Raw genomic sequence first — 13,013 nt, forward strand, 5'->3', positions numbered from 1 at the left:
TCATCAGATTATCCTCACCATATCTTTAATGGTCTGAGTCAAGCATCTAAGCACACTTGTGAGTATGGGACTAGAGTATGGGAGTAGAGTCAGCCAGTGGATGGGGACCTCAGTCTTCCTTCATTATAGTCTAAGTTAGTTTTCAGATATTAACATTTTCAAATTCTGTAAGTACCTGGAATTCAAATTTTAAAAATTCTTTTGATGTCTTCCTAGTTGATTCACTGTAGCCTTTGCTATTTTTACCTTAAAAATCACTTTTAGGCCCTCTCTGGTGGCGCAGCAGGTTAAAGCACTACACTGGGAGGCTTAAGCCACTTCTGCATGAGTTCGATCCCGGCCTGCACCAGAGGTGACCACATGGGCGGCGGACCTCTCCTGACCCGCCTGCTGCTCCCCTCAGCAGTGTGTCTCAGTAGATCTGCCTGTTCTGCTCCCCACTCTGTCCCTGGTGAATCCTCTCACCCTCCGCATCTCTGGCCTGTACCCTAGTTCTGTATGAATAAATAAATAAATCTTTAAAAAAATATCACTCTTATTCTACAATAGGTTAAAAAAAAAGATAAAGAAAAAGTTAAAGAAGAAATAAATTGATGATCTTAATATTAAAAATATTATTTCTTAATTGGTTTTTAGATTTTATGATTTTTAATTTTCAAAATTTATAGTTAAAAATATAAGTAAATAAATAAAAAAATGCTTGTTGTGCTACAAAAATCAGGACAGTTAAAAGGCAAGGAAAACAAAACAGAATATAAACATCCAGGAGTACATCAAATTGAAAAGGTTCAGCACAGTGAGAAAAACTATCACTAAAATAAAAACACACCCTACTGAATGGGAGAAAATATTTGCATATCATACAACATACATCTAACAAGGGGCTAACATCCAAAGTTATAAAGAACTCATAAAACTCAACGGAAAAGAAAACAAATAGCCCAATCAAAAAATGGACAGAAAAGCTAAACAGATGCTTCTCCAAAGAAGATGTACAGATGGCCAACAGGCACATGAACATACGCTCATCATCACTTATTGTCAAAGAAATTCTAATCCAAACCATGATGGGATATCACCTCACATCTGTAAGAACCATATCAAAAAGTCCAGAAACAAGTACTGGTGAGGATGTGAAGAGAAAGAAAACTTCCTGCACTGTTGGTGGACATATAGATTGGGCCAGCCTGTATGGAAAACAGTGTGGATATTTCTCAAAAGGTTAAAGATAGATCTGCCATCTGACTCAGCGAGTACACTGCTAGGTATTTATCTAAAGAGTACAAAACACTCATTCAAAGGAATATATGCATGTCTGTATTCATTACAGTACTATTAATAATAGCCACACCATGGAAAAAACCTAAATCCCAAAAACACATGACTCGATCAGGAAGATGTAGTATATATACAAAACGGGCTGCTACACGACTATTAAACAAGACAAGTTTTTGAACATGGATGGACTTAGAGGATATTATGCTAAGCAAAGTCAGATGGAGAAAGAGCAGCACAGATGGTGCCACTTGTTTGTGGGATATAAAGAAAAAAACAAAGGGTCAAGTAAAGCCAAAGCAAGAGCACATTGTGGAAATCTGACCATAAAGCCAAGAATACGAGAGCAGGAAGGAGTGGACAAAACAATGTGTGGAGGAAGCAGAATGGACAGGTGGATGATTGTGGATGTGTTGGTGGTGGATGAGGTATGGGAACAAGGGGCCCCTACATCCTTAATGGTAATGTTGTAAAGCAATGGCATCTCGATAAAATAAGTAAATAAATAAAAATTTAAGAAGAAAATAAATTGATAGTCCCATCTTTACAGGGAATAATGGATAATATATATCAGTCTTTTTTGAGCATTTTTCTGTTTATATGGATTAATTCCAGATGACCTGTAGGCTTTCCTCAGTTTCTGCTGTCTTTAGGAATGAGGTTTTTTTTTTTTTTTTAGTGTTTCATCTCTTCTATTGATTTATCTTTGTAATTTTAGTTTTTATTTTGTTTTAGTAGTTCTTTAGGACTTACATTAAATTGTAATATATGAGTATCCCCTTGAAAATATTATACTAATTTATGTATTGTGTGATATTAACTAATATAATTCTATTTTCCATTTTCTTCCTTTTCATCTTTCATGCTATTGCTTGGCATATATATTACAAACCCCATGATGGTTTATTATTTCTGCTTTAAAGAGACAAATTGGTTTTGAAAAATATTGTGATATCAAAAAAAGTTACGTATTTACCCATATGCCACATTATCTGGCACTCTTCATTTCTTTGTGTAGAATGGGGGTGTTTTGTTTGTTTTAAATATTTATTTACTTATGCATACAAGAACTGGGATACAGGTCAGAGGTTCAAGGGGTGAGGATTCACTAGAGACAGAGTGAGGAATGGAACAGGCAGACTGACTGAAATACACTGCTGAAGGGAGCAGCAGGTAGGAGAGGGGAGGTCTGTTGTGCCATGTTGGGGATCAAACTTGTGGTGCAGTGGCTGCCCATAGCCTTCAGAGTGCTGTGCTTTAACCCCTTGTGCCACCAGGGAGGCCCCAGAATCAAGTTTCCATTTAGCATTATCTTTTAATTTGAAGTCCTTCTTACACTTCAAAATTTTGGATTTTGTGATTCTATTTTGTTTCTGAAATGGGTTCTAACACATTTTTATAAACAAGGCAGTGTATTAAATCAGTGTCTGGATGATAGAGGCAAGATGAAAGGTCATATATTTTACAAATCTAACTCACCTAGTTACAGCCTTCCTAATTCCTAGCTATGGTGTCTTCTAATTAGTGCACTCTAAAACTGGGAAGCACATACCCATCTTATTCAAACCTCTTACTTTACAGATGAGAAAGTAAGATGTAAAGTAATTTGCACATGCTCACACAACTAATTAATGATTAGTCATCGTTTAAAAATTGTCATATCAGGCCCTCCCTGGTGGCGCAGCGGGTTAAAGCACAGCACAAAGAAGCTTAAGCCACTTCCACATGAGTTGGATCCCCGCTTGCCCTGGAGGAGATCCACATGGCGTGGCAGACCTCTCCTGACCCGCCCGCTGCTCCCCTCAGCAGTGTACTTCGTCTATTTGCCTGTTCTGCTCCCCACTCTGTCTCTGGTGAATCCTCTGACCTTCCGCATCTCTGGCCTGTACCCCAGTTCTGTACGAATAAATAAATAAATCTTTAAAAACAAATAAACGAACAAACAAAAAAATTGTCATATCAAATATGGGGCATCTTCATCTTGTGTCCAGTATTACACTAAGTGTTTTTTTTTTTTTTTTTTTAATTTATTTGGACATACAGAACTGGGGTACAGGCTGGAGGCTCAGGGGCGGTGAGAGGCTTCACCAGAGACAGAGTGGGGAACAGAACAGGCAGATCGACGAAGTACACTGCTGAGGGGAGCAGCGAGCGGGTCAGGAGAGGTCTGCCACACCATGTGGTCACCTCCAGGGCAGGCAGGAATCGAACTCATGCGGAAGTGGCTTTAGATTCTCAGTGCTGTGCTTTAACCCGCTGCACCACCAGGGAGGGCCACACTAAGTGTTTTAATGTTACAAGAAACTCTGATGAGAAACCACAATTAGAGAGATTAAGTAAATTGCCAGGATAAACAACTAGTAAATTTCAGGAACAGAAGCTGATTCAAAGTCGACTTAACCACATAGCCAAAGCTCGATATCCAATACCCAAAGTCATCTGTTTGCCCTACTTGTTGTGCATTTTGTTATTTCTATTGGCAAAAAATGAGAGCTTGAACTGATAGTCCCATTAAAATGTGACTGATAGATTTTTAGAACAAATAAGTGGGCAAGACTATTAAAAGTCTACCCTATTCCGTATGAACTTTGCAGGAAATCCAATGATGGTGGAAAAAAATACAAATTCTCTTCTTTGGTGGGCTTGCATCCCTATACTTTGTCTTTTGCAGGCCAGTCTGCCTTTACAAGAAAAAGGACATATCTTGGGTACTCACAGGCTCAGTGCGCCAGATCTAAATCTTTTCTCACTCAAATTTGGTTCCCAAAAGACCAACTGAGAATCGTGACCAATTAGTGCACTATAAAATCAATTTGGTGGATCATAACTAATTTTTTTTTAAAGATTTATTTATTTGTGCACAGAGAACTGGGGTACAGGCCATAGGCTCAAGGGCGGTGAGAGGCTTCACCAGAGACAGAGTGGGGAGCAGAACAGGCAGATCGACGAAGTACACTGCTGAGGGGAGCAGCGGGCGGGTCAGGAGAGGTCTGCCATGCCATGTAGTCACCTCCGGGGCAGGCAGGGATCGAACTCATGCGGAAGTGGCTTTAGCTTCTTAGTGCTGTGCTTTAACCCGCTGCACCACCAGAGAGGACCATAACTAAAGCATTTTTAAAGTTAATAAAATAGAGTCCATTCTCTCAATTACTATTTGAACCCCATTAGTATTCTAGACTGGAAGGGATTTTCTTCAATTCTTTTGGGTGGCCTTTAGTAGAGGTAGTTTTCTGTAAGTTTTGATTTTGCTTGAGTTAGCATTGAATTAACATTTCATTCCATATTTAGTTTACTGGAATCAGCATAAATCCTGACCAAGAAAAGTCCCTTGCAGAGGGTCCTTAAAAGAAGAACCTTGTTCCTCTGGAGGCTGTTTATATAATAATTAAGTCAGGGTGCTGGAGTAGTCTTTCGAACTTTCTCCTTGCCGGGGGCCTATGCTCTATGGACTTCCCAGGTTAATTACACTCCATCTAACTCCTGCCTCCTCTGTGCCACTCAGAGTCCAAGTGTCTCCTCAGAGCCTTGAGGGCTCTTTGAAGCTTCAGCAGCCAAATATCATGGGGACTGAGAGATGAGAATCAGCTGTAGCTTAAGTGTGAGCCCCTTTCCCTCCCCAAATGGAAAACCACATTGAAATATTTGTCCTCTGTGCTTTGTTCCTAAAGCAAACAATATTTAGCTAAGTATGGTGTAAAGGGTTTTCATTTGCCACAACTGATAAATAAACTGGCAACCACAATGATGAGGGAGAAGTAGGGGTATTTTGTGGTCTTGGGGGGAATTGAAAGCTTTCTTTCAGCGGAGACAGGCTACAAAAGGCAAAAATCATCAAAACAAGGAAATAAATCTTTTTCTCAGAATAGAACTTTTGCTGGCTGCCATCGGGGGAATACGTTTGTATTTTTAGGTGATTCTCATTAGCAGGCAGAAGAAGATATCAAATTATTTTTTTCTGACAAAGAAAAAAGGTGCTGCTCAAATCTCACTTTTTCTAATTTTACTTCAATTTTTTTATTAAAAACAATATTTCAGGGCCAGAATAAAACTATAAAAATAGATGACTGGCTTTTCCTGATCAAGGAGAATTAAGATAAAATTAAATAGCTAATATGTAAGTGATGCTCTGGGCACTGATACGTTTAAAAGTTGAACTGTATATAATAGCTCATATCAATCTAGAAGATTCCGTTTTCCTTATACTGAAAATCTTTTCTATTTGGGTTTGCAGAAATTTGAAGAAATTGGCTTTAGTAACTAGAAGCATACAAATTGCTGATAAAAAATTACACCAAATAATTTCACAGTATCTACTAATCAAGGGCATATCAAAATTTACATTTAGTGGTCTAAAAATAAAAAATATAATCTTGGCAGTAACTTTATGTCTTACTCAAGTGAACTAAATGGCTTGAAGAAAAAATTAAGTGGGGAAAAATGCATTTTATAATACTGCATTTCATATTATAAACTTTTAGAATTATCTGCAGTTGAAATATGATTGTGAAATACATGATGAATGGAATTGCATCAGCATCCAAAATGACCAGACATCATCTACAATACCCATAATTAGTTGAATTTTTCCAAATGTGCAATGTTCAAAATTCAAAAAGTCAGTATTCCATTTTTCTATATATGCCCTTAATAACTTCATAGTTTTTTTTTTTTTAAAAGATTTTTTTTTTTAAGATTTTATTTGTACATACAGAACTGGGGTACAGGCCAGAGGCTCAGGGACGGTGAGAGGCTTCACCAGAGACAGAGGGGGAGCAGAACAGGCAGATGGATGAAGTACACTGCTGAGGGGAGCAGCGGGCGGGTCAGGAGAGGTCTGCCGTGCCATGTGGTCACCTCCGGGGCAGGCGGGAATCGAACTCGTGTGGAAGTGGCTTTAGCTTTAACCCACTGCGCCACCAGGGAGGGCCCAATAACTTCATAGTTTTATGATTAATTCTTTTCAGTACTTCTTAACTGATAGATTTAAATATTTCATGTTTTTGTCCATTTATAAAAATTTATTTATATCTCTTTCCTTTCTCCTCTATATCAGCCTTTTTATACATATAATATTATGCATGTAGGTTATATATATTTATTATTATACTAAATTTATAGTTTACTGAAATTATTACCCATATTGGTGAAAGTTGTCTCAACATTTAATTTTTAGTGCTAAATAAACATTATCATATAGATCCATCATATCTGACAATTATACTGAACAGTTAGGTTATTTAAAATTTCTAGTTATTTTAAATAATGTATAATGCATGTGTTCATCAGAAATTGTTGGCTTTTTCTCATTAATTCATTGGAATAAATTCCAGATGGTGAAAATTTTGGAACAAAAAAGTATCTTACCCATTGATTGAAGATACTTCATCTCTTATATATTAGATTCTTGTATATTATGGTCAGCACCAGGCCTATATATTGTTATATGAATCTATCCATTGATTTTTGCATCATATAAAATTTTTATATAAAGTTTTAATGTTATAAATTGAGTTCCTTCTCAACTGTTATTTATTTTCTTTTTTACTATCACATATTCTTAGTTCAGTTTGTCTCTTTAGTCCTCTAAAAGAGATTAAAATAGTTTTTAATGTTCCAAAACCAATAATACAGAGGTGTGGTAATGGTAGTGGAATTTTTATTGGAATTTGGATAAACATGTGAATTAATTTGGAAAGAATTAACATACTAACCATATTCCATTTCCTTGAAATAGGATATATCTCTTCATAAATAAAAAGTTTATTTTATGTCTCAGTAAATATTTGTGGTTTTCTCAGCATAGTAGCCACATATTTCTTTAATAATAGAAGATTATCTTACTGGTATTATCATTAGATTGTTTTATGCTTTCTATGTTTGTCATGTTTTATAACTTAAAAATTACATAGTTTTATTAATTATTATTGCATTGATTATATTGTAGTTTCTCAAAACTAGATCATATCACCTACTAATTATGTCCTTGAGGACAATATTTATTAAACGTTTATTCTACACCCGTCAGGTCTCCCAACACATGCAAACAATACTGAGGAAAAACAGTGTAGATTAGAGGTATGTTTCTAATCAGAGAGAAGAGCACTAATCTCAGTTTTACAGTGTAACATATAAATTAGGAATAGATGATGATTATGGTGAAGGAAAAACAGGTGAGTGAAGAAGAGGCATATAAAGTAGGGTAGGTATTGGAATTTTAAGAAGAGTAAAGGCCTCACCCAAAAAAGTATGCTTTCAGATTAAAAATTTTGTAGTAAATCAGGAAAAGAATAGTAGTTTATGAAATTTTAAAAATATATAATGAGGGACCAGATCATGGAGGTCCTTGTGAATCAAAGTAACAGTCTGGATGGTTAATTCTTGGTTTTTACTTAGAATCAGGTGGGAAGATACTGAATGATGCTGACAAAAACCAGTGATGGGAAATGCTTTGGACTGTAGAAATGTTGTGGTGCTGGCTGCTGTGAAGACAAATTTAAACAGGTGGATGTCATGGATGGATCCTGAGGTGATGCTAAGTGACATGTCAGAAAATGAAACAGTGACTGGAATGTCTCACTCATTTGTTGAACATAAAAAACCAAAGATAACAAATTGGCTAACCAACAATAATTCTTGGACTCCATAACTAATATATTGGTTACAGTAGGTAATAGTTGGGGGCAGAGGGGACAGAGAGAAGGAGGTATGGGGAAGGAACGTGTCAGGGTAGTGATGCTGGAGCATCAGAGGAAGCTATGTAAGGCTTGATCACATATGGAGGTGTGAGGTTGTCGTCCCAAATTACATAGATATAAAAACTAATGGCAAATCAATAACATTTAGTTATATATTTTTAAAAGATTTATTTATTTATGCATACAAGAACTGGGGTAGAGACCAAAGGCGCAGGGTGAGAGGATTCACCAGAAACAGTGAGGAACAGAACAGGCAGATTGTACACTGTTGAGGGGAGCAGCGGGCAATACAGGAGAGGTTGTCTCGCCATGTAGGTCACCTTCCTGGCTGGGGATCAAACTCATGTTGCAGTGACTGTGGACAGCTTCATAGTACTGTGCCTTAACCCACTGTGCCACCAAGGAGGGCCCAAGTCAATAACATTTAAAAGAACAACACAGCAAAAAGGAAAATATAAACATGAGAAAATAAAGATGTAGAAATATACAAAATAATATTAATTGATATTGATCACGACTAGAAAGACAAAAACAAAGGAATGACCCAGTGAGACCCATTAGGAGATAGAGCAGAAGCTGTCCATATAGTCTTGGTTCACCCCAAAAGGCCCATCTAGAGAGTTCTCTTATTACCAACAGCTCCCCATTTCTCTACCTGAAGATGGCAGTGAGAGCAGAAGTACCAGGGAGCTTCAACAAAAGGGAAAAGGAGTTGGTACACAAGTCCAGCTCCTCTCATTGGGGTAATTCTGAAGAGTGCCTCACATGGCCTCTCAGAGCATCCCCAGCAGGGCTGAGCTGTAGCCGTCACAAGCAGTACCCCCATCACTAATCAGTTTCATCAGTGTTCACCATTTCACTCATCATCTTCCTGTCATGCGGTCTGGGATGGACCCCAGACTAAGAAGACTATCATAGGAGTCCAGGGAAAACAGGGCGCTTCCTGAAAGTGGTGATAATTGACTTAGCACTGGATGTACTTTAGAGAGGAGCTGAATGGATTTACTGATGCATGTAAGAGAAAAAGAGGATTGAGGTGACTCTGACAACATTTTTTGTCTGAACAATGAGAAGGATTGTGTCCATCAATTGAAAGAGGAAATAGAGCTATTCATCTGGAAGAGATTTGGCATATTGTATTTGGTAAGAGTCATTTCAAAAAATATAAATGAATGCTGTTGATCCAGCACCATTTATTAAATAAACCTTCCATGAGACCCTGCAGTGCACTCAAATTTTGAGTGAACATAAATGCACTGGTCTGTCTTTCTATTCTGCTTCATTAGTTCACTCAGTTATTGTTATACAAATAATCTCCTTATTTTCTGTAGATTATAATAGACCATAATAATGGGCAATATATTCTCCAGTCCTGTATTTCTTGGAGATTTCTCTTTCTAACATTATAATAAGCATGAGCTTTAAAATAAATGCTAATGTCCAGGTATAATTCCTTCAATTATGTTTTTCTTAAATATTAATCATACAAGTTTATGATAAATTCTAAATAATCAATGGAATAATTCCTCTGACTATACTTCAGAAGAAATACAGTGAGGTTACTTCTTCTCCTATCAGTTTTGTAAAAATTTAGAAGCAGATTATTATTTATACACATACACAGAACAGATATTTTCTTTTCTTGTTTAAAAAAAGGTTTTTTAAATTTATGCATACAAACCTGGGTCACAGGCCAGAGGTGCAGGGGAAGTGAAAGGATTTACCAGAGACAGAGTGGGGGAGAACAGGCAGGTGTACACAATACACTACTAGGGGAGCAGCAAGAGAGACAAAAGAGGTCTGCTGCGCCATGTGGATCACCTCAGGGGCCGGGGATCGAACTCCTACTGAAGAGGCTGCTATTTTCTACAATCACAAGTCATACAACTAAATATATGTTACCAGTTACCATTTTCCCCATATTATTCTCTGAACCATGGAGCAAAAAGATAGTGGGGGTAAGAAAATGAAAGCTCTCTGTTACAATCCATTTTCAGAATGTTGTTTTTGTAAAGAATGAAAGCATGTTTTCTGCTCAAAACTACAAGTATTTGAGAAAACCAGCCCTTTTCAATTTTCAAAGCTCTTTGGTATAGGCTGTAGTGTGTCATAGACCAGGGGCATTCCTGGGCTGGATACCAATTTGGCACCCATTGTCTTCAGCTGCCAACTTGACTGTAGGCATGACTTGCTCCCATTCAGGCTGGGTGTTACATCACCTGCTTTCCCTTATTGAAAAGCAAGTTTATAACTATCAGTCCTAAACACTGGTTCTGAGTCCACCCATGTGAGAGGCAGGGTGAGTGGTTAGGTTATACATGCAATATAGCATTCACTCACCCAGCTCAAAACCCAGAGAACTGGGACACTAAATCCCATTTAATACATGTACATGTTACACATAAGGCAACACACAACTTCAGGAACATGTGATGTTTCACACTCTTTAACTGGATAAAATACTTGTTAAAACCATAAAAATAATCAGGCATCAGTCTTACTAAAGTTGCAGGAAACTCAAGGAACTAAATCTCTCTACCACTATTTCCAAAAAATTGATATATTTAAAGAAATTCACACTGCAGTTTCACTATTTAGCCATACCAATGGGAAGGTCTCATGGAAAAAATAATTAAGGGTGTTGAAAGTGAGATTAATATATATTTACCAGATAAGCTGTCATATATTTTGAAAGCAATATAACACAAAAACTAACTTTTTCTGGCATAACCAATCATTTGAAAATATTTATATTTTCAAATACAATTTAAGTTATATCATATTTCCAAAACAAATTACCCTAAACACATTTGAAATAGTCTAATTTCCCTGGCAAGTTTCTGCATTCCTATTCCATCAGTGGTGTTCTAAAGATCTTCGCTGTCCAAAACGGGCCATGACGGAATCTGAATAGATGGTTTCTCATGAAGTTTGTCCAACGGTGTCTTCAAATTCCTACCTGCTTTCAGTCAATTCTTTATCATATCACCAGACAACAAAAGTCTTGCTTCTATAATGTATGTTTGCACTAAGGTATTACCTACAAATCCTTAAAAGTCACAGAATCGGGTATCAGAAATTACTGTAAAAATCTGACGGGACTCAACTTTATCATGCTTGTGTTCAAACAATTTAGTCAGTCCCTGTTTCTTAGATGCTGGCAGAAGATAGGAAACTCTTGGTTCTTAGGCAAAGGACAGTTTATTACAGACTTAGCAATATAGCTGAAGTGTCAACAAGTATTGTGGTTCCCAGGACGCCAAGCCCTATATTACCATACTGAAAGGGTCAGGTAATACCTTGCACATCCATTGAATACAGTAGAGGAGAGGAACCCCAAATTTTAGGAACCTGACTATTTTATAATGGAGCATAAGCTTGCTTGCCTTTTGCAAGGAGACACAAGCAAACCTACCCTTTGCTATGGGGGGAGGGAGACATTATATCTAACTTTCAAGATGTTTTCTGTATAAACAAACTATAAAAAAAGATAACGCTGAACATTGTACATATGTGCTAACCATGTTTTGATGGATATCAGCTTCCTGAGTAAGTAATGGGGACCTGCAATTAACACCTGGGCTTCCTACACTCTTAGCTCAGGGTGCATGTGCAAAGCAATCACTTAACAATACAGCTAGCCAAATCTAGAACATTCTCCCTTGATTCATGTCCTCCATCTTATGAAAACCACAATAAAAATGTTTGCCTCGAGTTCCACCCTCTCTGCTTCATGTCTGACCCTGGAGATGTTTCATGTGCCCTGCACACAGGGTGCATTCTACCCGGGTGAGCGGTGTCATAAATCTATGACTCAAGGCAATTCTTTCTTTGAGCTATGTATGGCCTCACCATACATTTTATCTTTAATTAAGATAAAAATTTGCTTAAAAAAACAGCCAATAACTGCTTGCAAAACATGCAATTACCTGGTAGCTACATTGGAAAACTGTTTTCCAATTTCAACTTAAAAGACATTGATTTAAATATTCACTGAGGACCAAGTGTTTTTCAAGAAGAAAACTTTCTGCTCTCATGAAAGAGCTTAATCAGTTTTAAAATATTTTTCTTCAAACATTTTTCTCACCTATAATTACTATCTACTAGGCTTTCTTTTCTATCTTGCATCAAAAGAGAACGTATATATTTGAAGGCAACTATAAAGTACAGTCTCTACTCCTCTGCTCAATCCTAGAGATTGTCTTTGTATAACCTTATCATACTTCAGTTAAAAAAAAAAAAATCATCATCCCGATGCTGATCTGATAAATACAGTCTGAGTCTGATTTGTCTATTTTTTAAAATATACTTTTCTGAAAATATTTTAGCTTTTGTCTAAATAAATAGTTTCCAGAAAGAGTAGAATAGAAATTCTACCTTTTTTTCACAATCTGTATGATCATTTATTTGAAAGACACATCACATCTCCGATAACTACCAATTAAACTATTGCAGTCTCTAAGCCATTAACCCTGCCACACCATAATTTATCCTTTCTGTTTTTCTTTTTCTTTTTCTTTTTTCTCATATACAGTTTTTTATTGCTCTACTGACTAGGAGAAAGTATTTCACTCCAATACAATGATAAGGGACTGTTAATAAAGGTCTACAAACATCTTACATGACTCAACAAATACAAAGCAAACACATGAGTCAAAAAATGGGCAGAAGGGCTAAAAATACACTTCTCCTAAGAGCAAATATAAATGGCCAACAGGTATATGAAGAAATGCTCAATATCACTCATAATCAAGTAAATGCAACTCAAAACCACAATGAGATACTACTTCATAACTGTAACTATTAAAAATAAATTGGCAACAACAAATGCTGGTTAAGGGTGGAGAAAAATTAACCATCTTACACTGCTAGTGGGAATGCAAACTGGTCCAACCACTATGGAAATCTGTGTGGAGGACCTTCAAATTACTGGAAATGGATTTACCACATGACCTAGAGATTCCATTCCTAGGAAACTACAGAAAGGACACAAAACACCAATTCAAAAGGAAAACCTGCACCCCTATATTTATGGCAGCAGTC

The sequence above is a fragment of the Condylura cristata genome, unplaced genomic scaffold (genome assembly GCF_000260355.1).
Source record: "Condylura cristata isolate star-nosed mole 26May11 unplaced genomic scaffold, ConCri1.0 scaffold00001, whole genome shotgun sequence".
In the NCBI taxonomy this organism is placed as follows: Eukaryota; Metazoa; Chordata; class Mammalia; order Eulipotyphla; family Talpidae; genus Condylura; species Condylura cristata.